The sequence below is a fragment of the Lissotriton vulgaris genome, chromosome 9 (genome assembly GCF_964263255.1).
Source record: "Lissotriton vulgaris chromosome 9, aLisVul1.2, whole genome shotgun sequence".
Classification (NCBI taxonomy): Eukaryota; Metazoa; Chordata; class Amphibia; order Caudata; family Salamandridae; genus Lissotriton; species Lissotriton vulgaris.
This window is the reverse complement of record NC_141697.1, coordinates 486,478,782-486,500,217: the sequence shown is the minus strand read 5'-3', so window position 1 is coordinate 486,500,217 and position 21,436 is coordinate 486,478,782. Positions and strand designations below refer to the sequence as shown.

Below are 21,436 nucleotides of genomic sequence, written 5' to 3'. Positions count from 1 at the left end.
GCAATTTCAAGGGTCAATAAAGCAAGAAATTCCAAAAGAAATGCAAAATTGTAATACACCATCTGGGATAGAGGCTAAGGCAAAGGATATTTACTCTCCTTCAAACAAACCTCACTCAAATTCTCCGGAAATCAACCAACAACATCAAGGAGATAGGATGGAACTAATGCTACCAAGGATTCCGATTGAAGTCAACGTTGAAATAAAAAAAAGGCTGTGCTTAGCCCCGGAGGAAACCGAAAATCATCTGAACAACCAAGGGGCAAAATACGAGAACGTCAACAATAACGTACAATAATGATATGGCCTATGGAACAACAAAAGAAGCTAAGCCGTTAGGGGAATATGAGGAAGGTAATAAAGCAACTAAAGATCCAGATATTCAATTTATGGATAATCATAAGGAGGAATATAAAATCAACCGGGACATCAAACATCCCAATTCTAAAGCGGTTCAAAACACTGAATTGGGAGTAAAACAGCAAGAAGCTGGGATAACCTGGGATATCCTTTACCAAACTTCGACCCTCTCCCTAGAAGCTCTTCAATACCAATCAAATAAAATGGAAATACAAATCGACCTCCTAAAAATGATGGCAAATACAGTTGTGGGAATCGATAACAAACTTGCCCAACTTAATGATTTGATAATTAGAGCACAGACAGAAAATGAAAAAACAACTACGGAATGTATCTACCTACCCATTATGGATAAATTAGCAGCACTACCTGAAGTTCTATCTTCTATAATAGAAGATACTAAACGAGACATTCAAAATAGTAAGGAGAAAGCTTATGCGGATAACACTATTATTAAGGAAAACAATAAAAACGAAACTACGAACGGGTCCGAAAGCTCTAAAGGCCCAGAAACAAAACAACTAACAAAGCAACAAACAATACTAAAAGGGCATGGTGAAACACTTAATCTATCAGTTCTCCAACCACGGGAACATCTTGGAGACGAAATAGTAAATCTATCAGCCCTGCAACTATCGGATCATTCTGGAGATGGATCTATAGGCAAAAAGATGCAAGATGATCAGATCCATAATGATAACGACACAGATGGCTTTACTGTGATGTCAAAACGCCAAAGAAAAAAACTACGCAAAGCAAGAAAAAATGAAAAATCGAAACTACGTGTCACAATTAAGTCAGATGAAGATCGGATACCATCAAGTACAGATGCTACGCAGAATGGTAGAACCAAGTACTTTTCTGTTTTTGCTAAAAAGCCAACAACTGGACCAAGCCCAACAAAGTGCCCCAAAATTAATGAACCACAATTCCCAATAAGGAGCGATAGCAGATTAGTAGAAGGGCGAGCCTCCAATAGGGCCCTAGATAACCCGCCACAGGTAGTAAAACATGAAGCAAAGCGAGAGGATGAAGCAAGTGGGTCAATTAACTCTAGCTTTAAAAAAACGAACAAAAGTAGCCCCACTAAATCAAACCAAATAACTACTCTCGCCCAAAAACAAAGTTCTAATGAAATAATAATAAAAGACGGGGAACTGACAGCGAGGGAGGTGGGGAACTGGCCATTAAAAATGCCTGAAAGGGAGCATCTGCTGATTGAAAGTCGGAAAGGGGTAAAAACAATTAGCTACAAACCTAAGCAGAGCGAGAAAAGTGAGGTCCCTAATTACCAAATTCCTAAGATTAACGAAAAACTTATATTCACACCGGAATTTGAGTCTAGAGGTAGGCACGATATACTAAACCGTGGGAATTTACTCAGATTATTCAAATCAATGGCACCACTAACTAACATTGTAAGTGAGGATATTCTCTCAATTGAGTTTATGGAGGGGAAACATAGCAATCAGACTCCAACACTAATAACATTGATATCACCAATAGTAGCTGAACAGATTATGAATGAGCAAAAGACATTCAAAACCTGGGGTATAGCAATAACCAAACAAACCCCAGAGGTATACCCTACCCCTTTTATTGGGGATGAAACAAAACTAAAACACGAAAAGGTAGATACGCAGATCGTTTCAGTCCTAAAAAACGCACTTGGTAGATCCCCTACGAAAAAAATACGGACCCCTCCGCAAAGTGCTGTAGATAGGAATCTAGAAATAAACGAAAAATGGATAAATATGGCATTACATAGTAACAACAAACAATGAGATGATAGACCGAGGCAAGTAGCGGTTAATAGCAATGAGACGGAACTAATAACAATGTGTTCATGGAACATTAATGGATTGGGAGGTAAGATCCAGAATGCTCATATAGATTCTATAGTGGGGCCATGTCAGATTATTATTTTACAAGAAACATGGGAAACCAATCCATTCTTGTTACATGGATACGCAGGCTACTACAAAAATGCAAAGAAAAAGCGAAGGTTTGGCCGAGCAAGTGGGGGTCAGGCAATATTTATTTCTAACACCATACAGGCATACCACAAGCAAGTGGAAGTAGGTAGTTTGAACATCCTAATAGTTAAACTGAACTACAAAATAAATAACCAAAAATCTAAATCTTTATATTTGATTAACATATATATCCTCCCAACTCACACGAGTAGGGTGACAACTTGTTTAACTTTTAACAATTTTTTAATTAATAAAATGTTGGAGGATCCGTTAGCAGATTTCCTGATTACTGGCGATTTTAATCTTAACCTAATGTCTTCCCATGCAAGAGACGACATAACACAATCGCAAAATCACCAATGGCTAATTCCCCAGCAGGACGTAGGTAAAGAGACTAACCCCACTACGACCAGAATGGGTATACAATTTGTCAATGACATTGAAGCGATGGGATTGCGAATTCTCAATGGTAGATTAAAAACTGATGTGCCACCAGCATATAGTTATTTTGGGCATAAGGCAAAATCCAGGATTGACTATACTATGACCTCATTATATATGTTTCATAGCATTATCTCGTATCAATTACACAAAGTAAATGAGAGTGACCACGCCCAGCAGATAATTACAATGAATATGGGAACGAATACAAATAAAGCATAGCAAACTGCCCAGGGCTCCATTGGAACAACTAATTATAAAAAACTGTTCTGGAATGTTGGAAATAAAGAAGAAATGAATGAAGGGGTGGAAAGTCTTTTGGAGGTATGTTTTAAAGACACCACATCAGAAACAGTGGTAGAGCAGTGGGAAAATTTCGCTGGGAAGATGATCAAAACGCAAAATCAACCACAAACAAAAAAGAACCCAAAGTGGAAAGAAGAAAATAGGGACAGGGAAAAATACATAAACCTTCCATACACAATAATGAAATTGAAAAAAGAGCAAAATAGGACTATTAGGCTAACAAAGAAACCTGGGATAAAAGTAGAAACCCTGGGAAAGCTGAAATTACTAAATCAAAATTTGAAGAAACTCATATGGAGCGAGAAAAACCAAGCAAAACAGGCAATTTGGGCAAAACTATTCCACGCTAGCAAGCAAAAGAATCCAAGAGAATTCTGGAAAATTATCAACGGACTTGCAAGACCAAATAAGCATGTGGTCTCATCACCATTAACCGAGCAGGAATGGGAGACGTTTTTGAGGAAGCATCTAAACCAGGATAATACACAGTTACGGCAAATGGAAACGCAACCCAGGTGCAAACACGATACGGACAAGGAAACCTCTTCTCATGACAACGACACGGACACACCCATACAATTAGAAAAAGAGGAGATAATAAAGCTAATAAAAAAACAGAAGGACGGTGCTCCCGGACCAAATGGGATACCGTTCGCACTTTACAAAGAAAATCCGGAACTATGGGCGACTTACCTAGAGAAACTATATAGAGAAGTCATTCTAAAAGGAGTTGTACCCAAGTCATGGCAAGTATCCTTAATCACCCCAATCTTTAAAAAAGGAAACTGGGCGCTTGCAGAAAATTACAGGTTGATTACTCTGCAAGACACGGATGCCAAGTTGTTTGCCAGGATTTTGTTGACTAATCTCTCCGAATGGGTCAGAGAAAGCAAGCTACTGCCTATGAACCAAACAGGCTTTATACAAGGCTTGGGGACAACAACAAATATAATGATTCTAGCTCTGCTTATGGATAAATCACTCAGAGCTAAGCAACCCCTCTACCTATGTTTTATTGATTTTAAATCTGCATTTGACTGTGTCAATAGAAATGTACTATGGAAAAAACTCGAGGAAATGAAAATTCCGGCAGCCCTTCTGAAGCTGATTCGCCTCTTATATACCAAGACTTGGGTACGGGTGAGGATGGGGGATGGACAAACACTATCTAAGGAGATTCCAGCAAATGAAGGCTTAAAACAAGGATGCGTTTTAGCCCCTCTCCTCTTTAATCTGTTTTTGGCAGACCTAACCAGAATACTGGACGATGTAAATGCTCACCCCCCGAAATTAGCTGATAAGCGTCTCACTAACTTGTTGTATGCGGATGATGTCATACTGTTAAGCCACACTAAAGTCGGACTACAGCGCTTAATCACTAGTACTCACATGTATGCAAACGATAACGGGATGGTGATAAACGAGACAAAATCTAAGATCATGGTAGTTACAAAAAATAAAAATATCAAGACAAGATACAAAAGTAAATGGTTCATGGAGGAAACGCAACTAGAACAAGTAGAGGCATACAAATACTTGGGTGTGCTATTCGATGAGAAGGGTAATTACCAGCTACATAAAAAGGACATTCAAAGGAAGACTAATGCACTGACTGCAGCGTTCAGAATTGTACAGAAGTCACTTCCCAGCCTAACTTATGGCCCTCTCCTGAGTATCATAGGAGCAAGACTCCTACTGACCGACAAATATGGTAGTGAAGCAGCAATGGGCAAGGATATTGAAACCCTGAACAAAGCTATAACAAGAGCATATCGGGCTCTTTTTCATCTCCCAGCAAATGCGTCACCTGTACAAATAAGATTGGAGTTTGGACTAACAAATCAGCACTGTGTAAGGAAGGGTCACTTTATAAAAATCTGTAATCGAATAAAAAATGATCATGACAATGAAATATCACAGCTAATATGGAGGGAGATAAATAAAAATGAAAACTCTACCGCATGGCACTATCTTAAGGAAGCAATAAGGGAGTTTGCAGTCTCGCCTATTTGGGAAAATAATATAACCAAGGCATTGTTTAAGAAAATAATTAATAAAACTGCAAACCAACTATCCATTGTAAATGACAAAGCGGTCCTTACAAAGAGAAAACATGCCTGGTCAATAATAGATGGGTACAAGAAAAAGGAAATACAGCAATATTTGGAAACACCCTGGACGGAAAGAAATAAGCAGGTGCTCCTTAATGCAAGATTTGGAATATTGCCCGGCCTATGTCATCTTCCACCGTGGGAGAAAGTGGAAACCCAAACAATATGTAGACTGTGTAACAACGGTGAAGAGAATATCCTCCATCTATTATGTACTTGCCCGGAGCTCTTACAGGAGAGAAGAGAATTGCTTAAGCTACCTTTTAATGAACGCAGCATAAGGACATGCAGGCAGGCCCTGATTAGGTGCCTACAATCAAGTGATATAATTTTGAATGTTACCTTTGTAAAGTTCTTATTGATAGTTAAAAAGAAATTAGGAGAATAATTACTTTTATTATGTAAATTACTAAGAAACTAAATTAATTTATTCGATGTAATGGTATTTTAAGTGTTTTTATATTTGAACATAGCTTTTACTGTTTTCTCGTTTTAGATGTGTAATATTGTAAGATTTTAAATAATCACTACAATAAAGATTACTTACTTACTTACTTACTTACTTATTGTGTAAAGAAAAAGACAGTTACAGACCTACAACCACGGAGGCTGGTCAGTCAAACACAACAACATCAACATCAAAATACACAGCTCATCAGCCGACAACCCGGGGGTACGGCAGCGATGTTTCGTGATTATGTAGAAGCAGGTGGTATAGCTAGGATCCGTGAAAGGTTTCACATTTTATATTTTATTTAAATAAAACCACAAACAAAAAAAAACAAAAAAGAGATCGAGGCATTGATGTGTATAAACTGGCTGTCCCTTATGGCAGTGGGAGACGGGTGAAAGACGAATTTCAATAGAAAAGAAGAGAAATATCGGGGAAGGTAGGGGGGGAATCCCGGTAGCAAACCAATACAGTGTAGTCAACAAGAACTGAGTACAGGGAATGCACGGTCAAGGGAGAAGAAGCGGATCCGGAAGGTCAGTGAATGGGGGGGTGCAAATCACTCTACGGTATGCGTACCATTGACCCCAGATCCTACCCCATTTCTTGGGCCTGCCACGGGAAACATACACAACTTTCTCTCTGAACATGGACCGGTCCATATTTTCTTTCCACTTTAGGAGCGTTGGTGGCCTTGGGGAACCCCATAACTGGGCTATGTCCCGTTTAGCAACCATATTACCCAATGTAACCCATTGAGTTTGAGCAACAGTACAGTCATTTGGTTCCCAGACATTCAACAGACAACGTCTGGCCTCAGGCAACAACACAACCCCCGTCACTTCACCCATAACCGCATGCACTCGGCGCCAAAACGTTGCCACCTCCGGACATTCCCAGAGGATATGCAAAAAAGTAGCCAGCATACCACATCCGCGCCTACACAATCCATCCACAAAGAAACCCATATGTATCAGTCGTGGACCCGTGACATATACCCGATGCAGTATTTTGAGTTGCACCAGCCTAAGACGTGCCGGAATCGCAACCTCCTTAGGGGAGGTTATCGCCGCCTGCCAGTTTTCATCGTCCAGTTCTAATCCGTCACTGATCCAAACAGTCCGCAGTTGCAGAAGGAGATCCGATCGATCGTTGATAAGTTTCTTATAAATGAGAGATATAGTGCTGTCAGGGACGTATCCATCAAGCACTCTATCCTCAAGAGGGGAGGCCTCCGGGATAGAAGTGTCAGCCGGGAAAACCGAGTTAATCGCATGGCTGACTTGGAGGTACCGGAAATATTCCCTGTCACTCACTTTATATTCTCGCTGGAGTGCCTCGAAGGTCTTAACTGTGCCCTTGGCCCAGAGGTCGCCCACCCTGCTGATACCGATGAGATCCCATCTGTCAAAACCCTTCGACGTCCACAGGCAAACCTAGCGCTTCCGCAGCATACAATGGGGTAGATTTCGTCAATTTATCCGTCCAGCCCGTGGCGGGGGTCGCGCTTCCCCAAACTCGCACCGCCACTGCAGTAGGGCCCGTGAGGTGCTTCCGGTCGGCTCTGGAATAGAGCGCTCGATTGTAATCTCCTCCGGGGAGTTGCCTTCTGTCCATCTCAAACGCGGGGTTCGGGACAGGGCCGTAAATAGCGTGGTTCACAGCACTCAACTGGGAGGCCCAATAGTAGCGCTTGATGTCAGGCAACGCGATACCTCCATCGTACCAAGGCAAAGTCAATTTCGCCAATGCGATACGAGGTCGCCCACCCCATACCAGCCGCCTCTGCAAGCCCTCGATCTCTCGGAAATAGCTGGCAGGTACCAAATCAAGTGTGTTTTGAATGGCATATAAAAAGCGGGGGAGAGACATCATTTTGAACAGGGCCGCCCTTCCCAAGGGGGATAGTGGCAAGCCGCACCACGCCGCAACATCCGAACGAAGCCGGGAGAGCGGAGGCAACAAATTCCGCTCATAGCGGGCTTTGGGGTCCAGTGAAATGTAGATCCCCAAGTATTTAAAACCATCTCTAGAAACCGGTATCGGACAATGGCGGGGAAGAAGGGGCTCATCATCCGTGAGTGGATAAATACAGGACTTGGACCAATTAATGACCAGACCGGAATTCCTCCCAAAGGAGCGTAGCACATCAAACAGGATGCCTAACGACTTACGAGGAGAGGTAAGGTACAACAATATATCATCGGCATAGAGTGATATACGGTCCTCGAAATCAGGCGACCATTGTATGCCCTTGAGCGATGGTTCCCACCGCAACCAAGCAGCCAGGGGCTCAAGGGCAAGCGCAAAGAGGAGCGGCGACAAGGGGCACCCCTGTCTCGTTCCCCGCCCGAGGTTGAAGGGCTCCGAAGCCCTACCATTAACCACCACCTGTGCCAGCGGCTGCTCATACAAAAGCCTGATCCACCCAATGAATTTAGGGCCGAACCCAAACTTAGCGAGAACAGCCCACAAATACGGCCACTCAACCGTGTCGAAGGCCATCGAGGCATCAAGAGAAACCAAAATGGCCGATTCTCGAAGAGACCCCGCCCTTGCTAAGATGCCATGGAGGCGACGTAAATTAAGCGCGGTGTTTCGGTGGGGTATAAATCCAGATTGGTCTGGATGGATCAAGTCCGCGATCACCGTAACCAGCCGATTCGCCAGAAGTTTAGCGAGAATTTTGGGCTCAACATTCAAGAGCGAAATCGGCCGATATGATGAGCAATGATCACGGGGCTTGCCGTCTTTATGGATGACAACAATGGACGCCAGTCTCTGATCCCGAGGAAGAGAGCCAAGATCTCGCGATGACAGAAACATCTTACGAAGATACAGTGCCATTTTGTCTGGGCATAGTTTATACAGTTCCACCGGTATACCGTTGGGGCCCGAGGCCTTCCCGGATCTAAGTGAACGGATAGCGAGCGCTACTTCATCGGTGGAGAAATCCGCCTCCATAAGCTCCTTGTCCGAATCCGACAGGCCAGGCAGGGCGATATCTCGAAGCAAAAGATGCAAGTCCTCTTCCGGCCTATCAGAGACTGGTGCATAAACCGCCTGAAAGTGACGGGCAAATGTTTGGACTATGTCAATCGGGTCCACGACTCGCACACCATCCACACGCTCAACAACAGGCACCACTTGGTTCAATCTATCCCTTTTGTCCAGCCATGCAATCAACTTTCCCGCCTTATCACCAACATCATACAAACGCCCCTGTTGCTCACGGTGCATCGCCTTGGCCGCATCAGTGACCAGTGCCTTATAATCAAATGGTTTCACAGCCAGAGAATGCAGCATCTCCGGATTGACCCCGGACTCCATCTGCCCCTCCAAGTCAGTGATCTCATTTTCCAGATCCAACACCGCGGCATTCTTACGCCTCCTTTCGCTGGCAATGAGGGACAAAACTTGACCACGAATCACTGGTTTATAGGCCTCCCACAATGTAACCGGGGAGGGAACCGATCCCTCATTCTCAGCGAAATAATAATCCATACATTTCACTATCTCCGACCTGATCTTAGGGTTACGAACGTGCCAGGGGTTGATCGGAGCGACACGGCCCTCGGCACCCAATTGCATGTCAACTGTAAGCCAAAGCGGAGAGTGATCAGAGATCCCCCTGGCCAAATGCCTAACCTCCCGCACAGAGACCATCTGTGCTGCTGGCATAAGAATATAATCTAATCTCGATAGACTCCTGTGTGCACCTGAGTAGAAAGTATATTGGAGCTGACCAGGGTGTAGCTGCCTCCAACAGTCAGCCAACCCAAGCGTGTCCAGGAGCTTCTCGAGCCAGAGCTGTGCCGCAGGCAGAGTCCTGGGGGGGCTACGATCCTCATCCCCACTAACTACAGAGTTAAAATCGCCACCCACTATCAGCACGCCGTCAGGAAGCCCCAGGATCACATCACCCAGATCAGCAAATGTGGTAGACTGTAGGCCAGGGGGGACATACACAGACAAGAAGGAGACCGTTTTCCCTTCCCACCGACCCGTAATAGCCGCATAGCGGCCCCTGTCGTCCAACACTACATCATCTATCTCCAAGGGGAGGGAAGTACGTACCATGACCCCCACCCCTCTCGAACCAGAAGTGAACCCCGAGTGTGCCACCATACGGTAGCCCCGTCTGTTTAGTGCACGGCATGCATTTCCAACTAAGTGCGTCTCTTGAAGCAAAATCACATCTGGGGTATAACGTTTCAAATATTGCAATACAATACCCCGCTTTATTCTATCTCCAAGACCGTTAACGTTCCAACTCAGCATCCTAAGCTCCCCCCCCCCCATCCCGGCAATGAGCACCCAGCCCCCTTTGCCCGGGAATAAGCACACAGAACAGACAACAGGAAATGAAGCAGCCTCGAACAAAACAAAAAGGAAAAGACCCCCCACCACCCCCAAGGAACCCTGAAAAACACCCCCCCACCCTGCACCCCTGCTTTAGACCAGAAAGCCACCCCAACTTGCAGTGTGCCTGTCGCCCCATGAAACTAACCTACAAGAAGAGAGAGAAAGCCCCCAGAGGAGGAAGAGGAGGCCCGATTCCCCCCACCCCCGGGTACCCACAGTAGAAGCGAGTCTATTAAAAAGCCACTGCTAGAAGTCCAAAGTAACCAGTTCGCCGCTGCAGACTCACTACTCCTGTTCAGCCAGGCCACCCTCGGCACCTCTCGAGCTCTCGCCGCTCATACGATTTGATGGCAATGTGTCCAACCAGTCACTGGCCACGTCGGGGCGATTGAAGAAAAACGCCCGCTCCTCATACTCGATCCTCAGTCGGGCAGGAAAAAGCATGGCATATTTCAGACCAATATCTCTGAGCCGTCTCTTCACCCCGGTGAAACCCATGCGCTGTTTCTGCACCGCTTGGGTGAAGTCTGGATAGAAACTGGCCGAGGCATTGTCAAATTTAGTGGGACCCGTGGTTCGTGAAGCTTGCAGGATAGCATCCCGGTCCCGGAAATTAAAAATCCTGGCGATGATGGGTCTCGGTGCGGCCCCCAGCTTCGGCTTCCCGCCGGGAACTCTATGTGCTCGTTCCACGGTAAAAAAGTTACTGAGGCCCTTAGGTGCAAGATGTTTAAGGACCAGATCCTCCACCAGAAGGTCCGTGGAGACGTCCGATGAGTTCTCCGGAACCCCTATGATGCAGACGTTGTTGCGCCTGGCCCGGCTCTCGAAATCCTCCAGCCGGCGGGCAAACTGGTCGTTGGAGGTACGGAGAGTGCGAACCTCAGCCTGAAGGTCCGAGACATCAGTGATCAAGCTCGCAGTTTTAATGTCCAAAGACTTGACCTGTTCATTTGTCTTACCCAGGTCCGCCCTGATAAGATTAACCTTGATCGCCACTGTGTCGATCTTTGCAGCAAGAGTCTCGTATTGTTGGCCCATGTCCGTCCGAACACTAGTAATGGCTCCCATGATGTCCTTTAGTGTCGGCTCCTCCGATGAGGGAGTATCATCTACAGTCCCTTCAAGAGCCTTGCTCACTCCACATGGGGACCCTTTCGGGCGAGTGTAGCGCTCTATAGTCTGGGTTTGGATGAAACCCCCACGATGCGTGCCCTTGGTGTTCCGCTTCTCGGCATCTGCCTTGCCCGCCATAGTGGGCTTTAAACTCCCACGGAGTCGTTGTGATCTGGTCAAAATGATCACGCTCTCGATGGACCACAAGGGCAAGAGGGCTAAGAACTAGAGCAGACTCAGGATCCGTAGCTGGGACGAGAAGACGAATGGGGCAGCCGTAGAGCGTCGTCAACAATGGCCCAAAACGAAACCGAAAGTACCACAGGGGCTGTGGGCGTGCCCAACTGGCCGTTGTTGTTGAGTTGCCACCTGGGTACCTCGGGGACTCAAGGCCGGGGATGGTCTACGATGTAGGCCACAAACTTCAGGATGCAGCAAGCCCGGTTTGCGGCGTCCGATTTAAGTTCCGAAAAAGTCCTCAGAATCAGCAGGGCATAGTCAACAGGTACCCGTCGATCAAATCAGGATTTGTGGCAGGATAGATGCGGGAGGCGAAGAGGGTCTCAGGAGCCCTGTGCTCACGCGTCCATCTTGGATCCGTGCGAAGCTCCTCCTCCAATATTGACATATATTAAAATGTCAAGCTGGAGTAGTTATACTACCCTAGAAGGTGCACACATGCTGAATCATTATTTGCCTTTTCTTGCCCCATAATTAAGCCAACCATGGGCCGCATTATACATGCAATAAATTTTCCTTCATTGTGCCGGGTGCACCTTTAAAACGGTATGCCCGGTGCAATAAAGGAAAATGTGCCGCATTATGGGGAATGCGCTGCTACCAGGGCAGCAGCGAAATAGCGCATTCCCGTGAAAAACAGAGTGGCTGCATTAAAGCCACTCCATGTTTCACAGTCCAGGCGTGAAACCACCTGCACTTTTAAAGGGGGATAGAGATCCCATTGTAGGCAGGTACACTCAGTGACTTCACCCGCCTTCAAGGGGATGTCTGTGGGGTCCAAAGGACCCTCTTTACCCCCTGCAGAGGACTGCTCTCATAAGGCGCACTGTCAGTGCACCACCTTTTAGGTGGTGCACTGTCAGGGCACCTCCTGAAGGCTTCTTTGCCTCTGTGCCCACGTCGGTAATACAACATGGGCACAGAGGCCAATGGATGTCCTCATTGGCATAGGGTATTGCCCCCATGCAAATGAGGGAACGCCTCCTTAAATGTAGCGCTGGCGCTTTGTGTGCGCCAGCACTATTGGTATTACAGAAGGCGCCGAACAAGAATCCGTGGCCCCTCCTGTAATAACAAAATGCCCCGGGGCGTGCAAAGTAAGCGCAAAGGTCTGTTGGGCCCCCAGGGCACTTTATGCAATAACGCCCTAATTTGCATAATTTGGTCTACAATTTCCCAATAATGTCGATGAGACCACATGAAGGGCATTAAAACAGCAAACTGAAAATATGAAAATGTTACAAATAAGCAAAGAGAATACTTGGCACCTTTCAGCAACCTGTATTATTTTGCTCTGGGTGCTGCATGAAATTTTGCCAATTTTTCTTTTTTCCGTGTAACCGGTGGTGCCCCAGGGAAGCCATGTGAGCTGACTGTTCTATTATAATGCTTTTTTCTATTGTTCTTCTACTGGCTTTTTAACAAGGCTCCTGCATATTTAAAATACAGCATCTAACCTGGCTTAGGGTTTGCTTTGGATGTTCTTGCCCATATTTACAAGGCCACACAAAGCCTCCCTGCGTGGCTTTTCATGGCCCCTATTCATGCATCAATTTGCATGAAGGGGGCTTGCCATGGGTGTTACTGTGGGTGTTCCCATGCCACACCCATGGATTCTGCCGCTTTCCCAGATTTACAAGGTTTTGAAAGCCTGGGAATGCGTCAGAATAAGAAATAACAAAAAAGAGACCAGGGAATGAGCCTTCTCTGACTCCTCTTCCGATATTTTAAACTCACAAAAGAGAGAATGACAGTAAAAAACAATACAAAACAGGGCCAGGGATGAAAACCTGGGTTGAGTTGTAAGGTTCCTGTCCCCTGTATTACATAATAGTCATTGCTAAACGAGAAACATAAGAGAGAAGGAAAATAGAAAATGTCTTGATACTGCCCTCACCTACTATGCAGTGGCATGCTTCATCATAGGGCCGCTGCAAAAATGGCTTTTCATGGCCTCTTTTTATGCATCAATTTGCATGAAGGGGGCTTGCCAAGGGTGTTACTTGGGTGTTCTCACGCAGCACCCATGGATTCTGCCGCTTTCCCAGATTTACAACATTTTGTCAACAATGTGTCAGAATCCTATGGAGGCACAACGAGGTGAAATACTTTTATTCAATATATCGTTTTTTCCTCTTTCTATACGTTCTGCATTCTGATGTCTGCTGTATCATTTTAAAGGCACAGGGAGGCGTCATATTCACAACAATATGACACATCCCTGTGCTTTCCCCTGTGTCGGTGCACAGTTGGCTGCCATGAGCCAATGCAGGCACCCTTTCACCATGGTGCAAAGGTACCTGCGCTGCCGGGATGATTGTTTTGTGCAGCAAGGGACACCGTCCTGTACAAAAACTATCATTGATGGTGTTTTTCTCTTTCTATATGTGCTGCAGAATGTAGCACGCTTAGAAAGAGATGAAAATGAGGAGAAATAAAAGTATTTCTCCTCAGTGCGCCTCCTTACGCCTCCACTGAGGAGGTGTAGGATTCAGACGCATTCCTACATTTATTAAATATAAATCTGGGACTGCAGCAAAATCCATGGGTGTTGCGTGGTAACACCCACAGTGACACCCATGACATGCCCCTTTCATGCAAAGTGGTTCGTGAAAAGGGGCCGTATTTACAAGGCCATTCAATCCCACTCAGGGTGGTTTTACGTGGCCTGGATATATGGGCCAGCACACTGCGCCACCGGTGCGTCAAAAAAAGTGATGCTCCGGCAGTGCAAGAGGCTTGTAAATAAGCCCCCCCAGTGCCTGAGGCTTGCAAGGCCTTGAAGGGCATGTTGCTAGGTGACACATTGTTGATCAAGTTTCAACTGTTCCCTCTGACCAACTAGCAGTAGCCTGGAACACTTGCTTTTTTTTTTACAAATGACAAAGAAGTGATCTGAAGTTTATTTTGTTAATTTATTTTCTGCTGCCAAGATACCCATATCCTCTGATTGTGCTGTCTATGCGTCCTCTGATGCCAGAGTGACCCCAATAACAGTGTCAGGGGTCACAAGGGGCAAGCCAGGGTTCACAGTTGTATCCTTTGGCGATTCTTAAATAACATCCATTAAAAGGGCCCTTCCTGGGATAAGTCCTGCAAATTCACAGAGAACTGGCGTATGCATCTAACCTCTGTGCCAATTTTTCTTTTGGTGGTGTCCCCGAGTCTGTGACTAGTGCAGATTCAAGCACGTCCCTTATTCACAAAGGGTTGCAATGTAATCTGTTTCTGGCACGTCCCTATGTTTCCTACAATGCTCTTGATCTAATGCAGGGGGTGGTGGAGGAGGAGGCCACTATATTACATGCAATATATCCCATGATAAAAAATATCTCATCCATTATATAGCCTACCATTACTGTGTCAAGGTACATATGGCACTAACAATAGCAAATCTATACTTGCTTGACGATGTAGTGGTAGGTGATGTGGTCAGTGCAATATTTTTGTAAACCTACATTGTTGCTCTCAATATATTGACAAAAAACCCAGGCAGAGGACAGAAATATCTCAGATAAACATTGCAGAGACAGTAGGACATCACTCACGATTGCCTTTATGGGGGCATGCAGATTTACATTCCAACCCCAAGCACAGAAGTGGAAATGTACATTTCTGCAGTGAAATGTATAGGCCCTTTTTGGCCCATCTATTTCAAAGTTGTTCTCTTGTGTGACTTGAGTATGGTGGTGGAAGCCTGATTTAACATCAGTGGGCCCTTATCATAATGCCAAAGTGTCACATGTGAGCCAGTTTATATCAGAAAAGTGTCTCATGTCTACTTACTTTGTGATACCTGAAAATGTGAGCATAGCATCCATGCTTGTTACCTGGTCCGTCCATTGCCTGCATACCCTCATCGTGAATTGGCATATTTGGGTTTATAAACTGTTCACACACATTTCCTGGGCAAAGTTTGCTCCCAGAAATATGCAAAGCTTGCTCTGTGAATTAGGGATTTTGTAAAGGAAATAGCTAAAAATAAAATCCTGGGGGGTTTAGTGATGGTACACCCAACACATTTAAACATAAATATGTGTTCATTACATGACATGATGAAATTAAAATTGTGTGACTATATTGAGGTTTCCCTCCTAAAAGTATATTTTTTAAAAGTATATTGGCCAAAAAATATTAGTTTTCATAAATATATGGGAAGGATCTGGGAAAGTGTTAGTCGCTGTCTTGAGTTTCATTTAACCATTCATTGCTAGTCGCGCCTCCTTAAAATTTCAAGACCATTTGTAAAAGCCTATAACATTTTGTGTTCAATCACCATTCCCCCACTAAATGTTATTTCTCTTGCTTTGTTTTCACAGCTGATACATTCTGATTAACAACGTCGAAAGTAGCCTATTTTAAGAGAAAATATGCAGAAGAGGAAGATGTACACAAAGAATATGAGAGATACTTTCCAAAAGTGAGCTTCGTTTTCTATTTGACATTAGGTGATATCAGTATTCTCGATTCTTGTTTTTCAGTAGTTACACCTTTACCATTTGAATATTTCAGCACCTGATATTACCCGAAGATCGGACTTGCATTCTGAAACTCTCTCTGGAGAAGCTTAGGTTCCTTGAAGACCCAGAAACTTATCTGAGGAGGTCTGTTTTGATCAACAACTTGCTAAGGAAGATACATCTCGAGGCCGAGAAGGAGAGCTATGAATACTTTAAAGACGAGCCTTGTTGTAGGACCGCATATGCTGATACTAGAAAACGGCTGAAATTGATGGTCCAAGATTGCTGTTCTCAGTCTATTTATTATGAGGAGCTGCATTCCTACCACATTGTGCCTTATCCTACAGAGAATGTAATATATGGGATAGGGTACACAAGAAGTCACTTGGAGCAGAATTCTCAGGTGTTGATTTAGAGAGTGAACCAGAGTGTATTTTAGATTCCATGATACTTGTTTCTAATAAACAAGCTGTTGCTTAGCATGTGAAAATTAGGAACTAACTCAGGAGATCAAAGAAGGGATGAAGTATAAAGTGAGTGATAGGTATGAGACTTATCTCTTTGATGAGAATTACTAGGAAATTGTTTGCTCAGAATAAACATACATAGCTACTTCTTTAGAATGGTATAAGCATAAATGTAGACAAGTGTCAAATTGTTTATCAGAACTGAGTGGATAATGAAGTGCACAACAGTTAGACTGTTTAATACTCATAGGAAGGATTAGCCAAAGCAGGGTTGTTGTAATATCAGGACACTTTACTAAGTTTCTCGATTTGTCTCCGAAAGGCCTTGTGGTTCTTTCTGGTTTACTAGCATCTGCAGTGTAATTTAGGTTGTGTTGGCCTTACAGTTTACAAGGCACAAAATATTTGATTTAAAATCTTCAGAACTATACTTTTAATCAAGGTAGACCAACCAATTTTGTAAAAGGTAATAAAAAATAACATATGGCATACTGTTTTACATCAAAGTGAATCATGACTAAATAATAAACATTTTTGCATTAGATACAAATTAAACAGATAGGACTACAGACAATGCTTCATTATTTTTGGTCACTTTTCAAAGTACAGATTACAATTATCATAAAACACGTTCAAGTATGCCCTAAAAATATTTTCAAAAATTATTCCAAAACACTGAATATGTAAGCCTCTATGTATTCTCCTTTAATGAAGAAATTGACAATTTGCTAGATGCACGCTACATAAGAGTTTATTTGTTTACAGATGCTTCTTTCATGCACAGTTTCCCAAAATAAAATGTTATGCCACCATATTGGCTATCTTTGATTTAATGCAACATATTCACATTTAAAGACAACCAAAGAGTGATGTCAGATACGGATGACTCAAAAGCCAGTATATTATATAGATGCTACTTTATCAGTATTCTAAACATATAGCCATATAAATGTAAATAGAAATGACCAGTTCACCTTAAAGTAGACCTTGGAATATAGCAAAGTGTATTTTGAGGCTTGGGGTGATGGCCTTTATTTGCCAAAATATATATATTTCTGTCAAGGGATCTTAATTAATATTCAAAAACACGGACCCCCCCCCCCCATGTGTGAGTTCCTAGAACACTCTCAAAGTAAAGGAAAACACAATCTTTATTTTGTAAAGGAAAAATAGTAAAAAGCACATTATAAAATGAACATGTGTCTAAACCACATATAACAGTCATGCTACCCCCCAGAAAACAGTTCAATATTGCCTTTTCAAAGTCAATAATGAAAAGATAATGATCTTATAGATTTGCAGCCAATCATAAAAAAAATCGCATCAGCCACCCTAATCACAATATGCAACAGAGATAGAGTTAAATCTTCAGTTCTGTTTTTTCTGGCTCTGTGACATAGATCCAAGAACTTAAAGCTCTGGTCTTTTGCATTCTTTTCAAAAGAAGTTTGAATAAAAGCTTTTTCCCCCAACATTTCCACTTTATAACATACCTTCTAATAGGTAAGTTTCCTTTTCATTTTATTGGTGCTTCAGTTTTCCTCCATATGAAGTTCCCTATATTTTGATAAGGATTTGTTAGGTAGAGATTTGTTTCTTGTTGTGTTCTTTTTCGATCTGTGGCATTTGTCTTTTTCTTTGTGCAGAATCTGGGGAAAATATTGAGTTGTTACTAAGCTGGGGGTGTGTGTCAGGGCTCTTTGCTAGGTTGGTGATCAGTGGAGTAATTGGAACCTAGAGGGGTGAAGTGCTTACCAATGCCTTGCTGACCTCTCCCACTTGAAACCCTCCAAAGCCCTTTACATATTTCTTACAATTTTAAAGTCTAACATACATATTGAATCTCAAATATCATTTACAAAGTAATTGTCCCATTGAATGTAGATCTTTTATTAATAACTCCAATGGAGTAATATTGTTGTAAACAATGTTTAGGGTACAATATTGATAGACTATTTTGAGAATCATATTCTAGCACCACACCCATTTTTATCTGCGTTGACTTTTGATGTAGGCTCTCAAGGTTCGGAGAAGCCCACAGATATTTCCTTCGTGAGATCCTTTGGGGTGTCAGGTATTTGTCGTAATTACCTGTTTTAATACTTGTACACAGATACAAACATAAGCTCCTCAGTTATTAATTCACAGCCAATTTCCCATACTTGACCATCTTTTCCATTGCAGCATTTCCGGACAAGTTCTTTCTTTCTGAAGCAAGATAATTTATCTCAATTCTTAGCAGAAATGTTTGTAAATAAACGTTTTCTACTGTAATGTAAGCAACAAAAAAATCTTATTTTTGTAATTTGCCCAGCTATAAAAGGGCTATTCAGCATATAGTTGCACAAGGAAAGTAAAAGACTGACAAATGTGAGGAACAGCAGAGATAAACGACATACATTTAAGACTAACAGCAAGGCGGTACAGTTTGTCAACTTTTGCAGTGCAATTATGGCCTCTGATATGTGGGCAATTACTAATGCAACCTTTACTAGATTTCAACTGTAGTGACAGGTTTGTATTTTACAGTAAGTGTTCTTGCACACAATGGATTAAAAGGCATAAAACAATGAAATGTAGAATATTTTTTGGGGGGTAAATTGTGCTAGTGTCAGCCAATTTAGATTCAACTCTACCAGGTGTTTCATCTTCTACAACAAAACACATTGCAGTGATAATTTTTAACAAACTGCAATTGTTGCAATTATGAGTCCTCAACTTTGAGCCCAGGTTGCACATATATTGACTGAAAAGCCAAAATTATTTTATGGTGTTGGTGTATTATTATTCTTCGCCACAGCGCTGGGATGCCTCAGGGTAGCCATGCACTATACAAGAGCGTACTCATTCATTCATTCATTCATATTGCAGTTGATTTATTGACCCTTTTGAAATTGAAAGGCCGGTCACATAAAATATCTAATGAAAACGATGTAATGACATGTCTATATTCATTGATTAGACAGTGTAAAGCATAGAACACTTACCAACTCATAAAGTAAAGATTCATGGTCATTTTGTTTCTCCAATTAATGTTGACTCGCATAGCTCTGTTGAACTATGACATGTATCTGCGTTATTAGAAAATTTTGACTAAACATCTCCTTTACCTCTAATTTAATAAATCCCTTCAGGGTGTAGTTGAAAACAGTTCCATTTACCTAGTTATGTGTATTTAACAATCACCACATCAGGCATTCCAGAATTCCATTTCTTTGATGATGTGTGCTTGGATTTTAAGTAGGGGGGGATATAGCTCATATACATTATCTGTAATTACGCAAGATGCATCTTGCACTGAAAAAAGTACCTGAATGGTCTGTTTGGGTAAAACAATTGGCTCAAAGTTTAATTTTGAGTTGATTTCGAGTTTCTCATACTCAACACACTGCCACTTGCTTTCTGATTTGTAATTTTGCACTTAAAAATTACCTAAATGGTTAGTTCAGGTTAATATTGACCTAAAATATTTGTTCACTGCCCATGTTAAAGAAACTGCCATTTGCGTTCAAAACACTGCCTTTCACGTTCAGATTTGTAGTTTTGACTGAAAAAATTACCCGACCAGGCCATTCGGGTAAAAAAACTGTCTGCAATGGCGCTCGTGTAAAAACAAAATTACCAGAATGGTACATCTTGTGTTAAGATTTCTCCCTGAAATAAGGCAATGAAGAGTAATTGCATAATTTTGATAATTTCACATCATTTTGTTACGAGAAATTACCTAAATAATGCCATTTACTCCGGTGTAATTAGAATGCAGGAAGACATCATCTAACAAAGCAACATTCTTGAATGATTATTGGTGTTGCTTGTTGTATGTAAGACTGGGTAAATGTAACTGCTTTTTTCTCCAAACTTAATAGCCCCTTTAAGGTTCAGAAATATTTCTGCACGTAAGCATAGCACCTTTGTTGAGTATTTCAACACATTAATTGTGAATAGATTTTGGTAATAACTTGTCATTGTGAGAGAATGAAACAATTATGTTGGTTGCAACAAGATTAAAGTGGAAGGATACACTTTCAGCACTATGTTTTTACATGTTTACAAATGATTTCAACAATACATATAAATGACCGTGTCCATTTTTAAATGGAAACCTGGCTCCACATTTTAAGACAAGCATTATGTTTCCTTGATTGATTCTAACTAGCGCTCGCTGAAAATGCACCTCAAATGTGGCAGGGATGTTGTATGTGTGTAATCAACATGTTAACATATTTTTTTACATAGAGTACTTTAATTACCCAGGCTTCTTTTTTAAATTACTTTGAACTGCCTTCTGTAAATTATTGTAAATATAATGCAGTGGAGCCTTGCCAGAATTGCCTAACAGCTACAAGATTGTATTTTTGTATGTTAATGTAGTGTGATGTCCTAGAATTTATGCCTCTAAAGCATCTCCGAGTATTCTTCTGCATATTTGTAGGTACCTTAAATGAAAATATTTAACTTGAGACCACTGATGGAGAGATCAAAACTCTCAGTGATGTTTGTTTAGTTTAGTAGATGCTATTGTGCCTTCTAATAGTCGGCCAGTGTGTACCGTCGGTGGATCTGATTAAAATAAAATACACAGTAAATGGACATTATCACAAACTAAGCATTTTAATGATTGATACATGTTGGAGCACATATGATAAAGGATGCAGGGTTAGGGATAGCCACACACTTGAGTTATCCCGCCATTATTTCTGACTTGCATTGTCTTAAAATGGTTTCAGAATGTACAGGACTACATCCTGTTGGCTAATAAGGATTTGTGATAATTTATTAATTTTATAGGGGTGTGGCATGCCATTCTAGTTGGCAAAACTGCTTGCATTGTTTCCTGCATACAGATAGTAGAACCCCTCTGTATTTATGTGAATCAGGTCTGCATTCCACAAATAAAAAAACGATGTAAAATGCTGATCTTGTTGACATTTGTGTGAGTTGGTAAAAAAAAAATTGATTAGACACAGTAATTAGACCACACTGATCATCAAAAGAGAAATAACACACTTTATAATTCGTATTATATTGAAAATTAAGCAAATTAAATCATCCCGAAATACTATTCTGACACCAAACCCAAAATGTATTTCTGCATGTATGGGTCCATCATACAAAAACAGAGATATAGTCTGTTGTTTGGGCA

General features: G+C 42.3%; 1 long non-coding RNA gene across 1 annotated transcript in view; it reads left to right on the top strand.

Annotated features, from left to right (window-relative positions):
• The window catches only part of LOC147690308 (uncharacterized), a 90,165-nt gene extending 68,957 nt beyond the window's left edge, over positions 1-21,208 (top strand). The window contains exons 3-4 of the long non-coding RNA XR_015299951.1: positions 15,686-15,786; positions 15,879-21,208. This is a non-coding gene — a long non-coding RNA (uncharacterized LOC147690308). The remainder of the gene's footprint in view (positions 1-15,685; positions 15,787-15,878) is intronic.
• Positions 21,209-21,436: the final 228 nt, after the last annotated feature.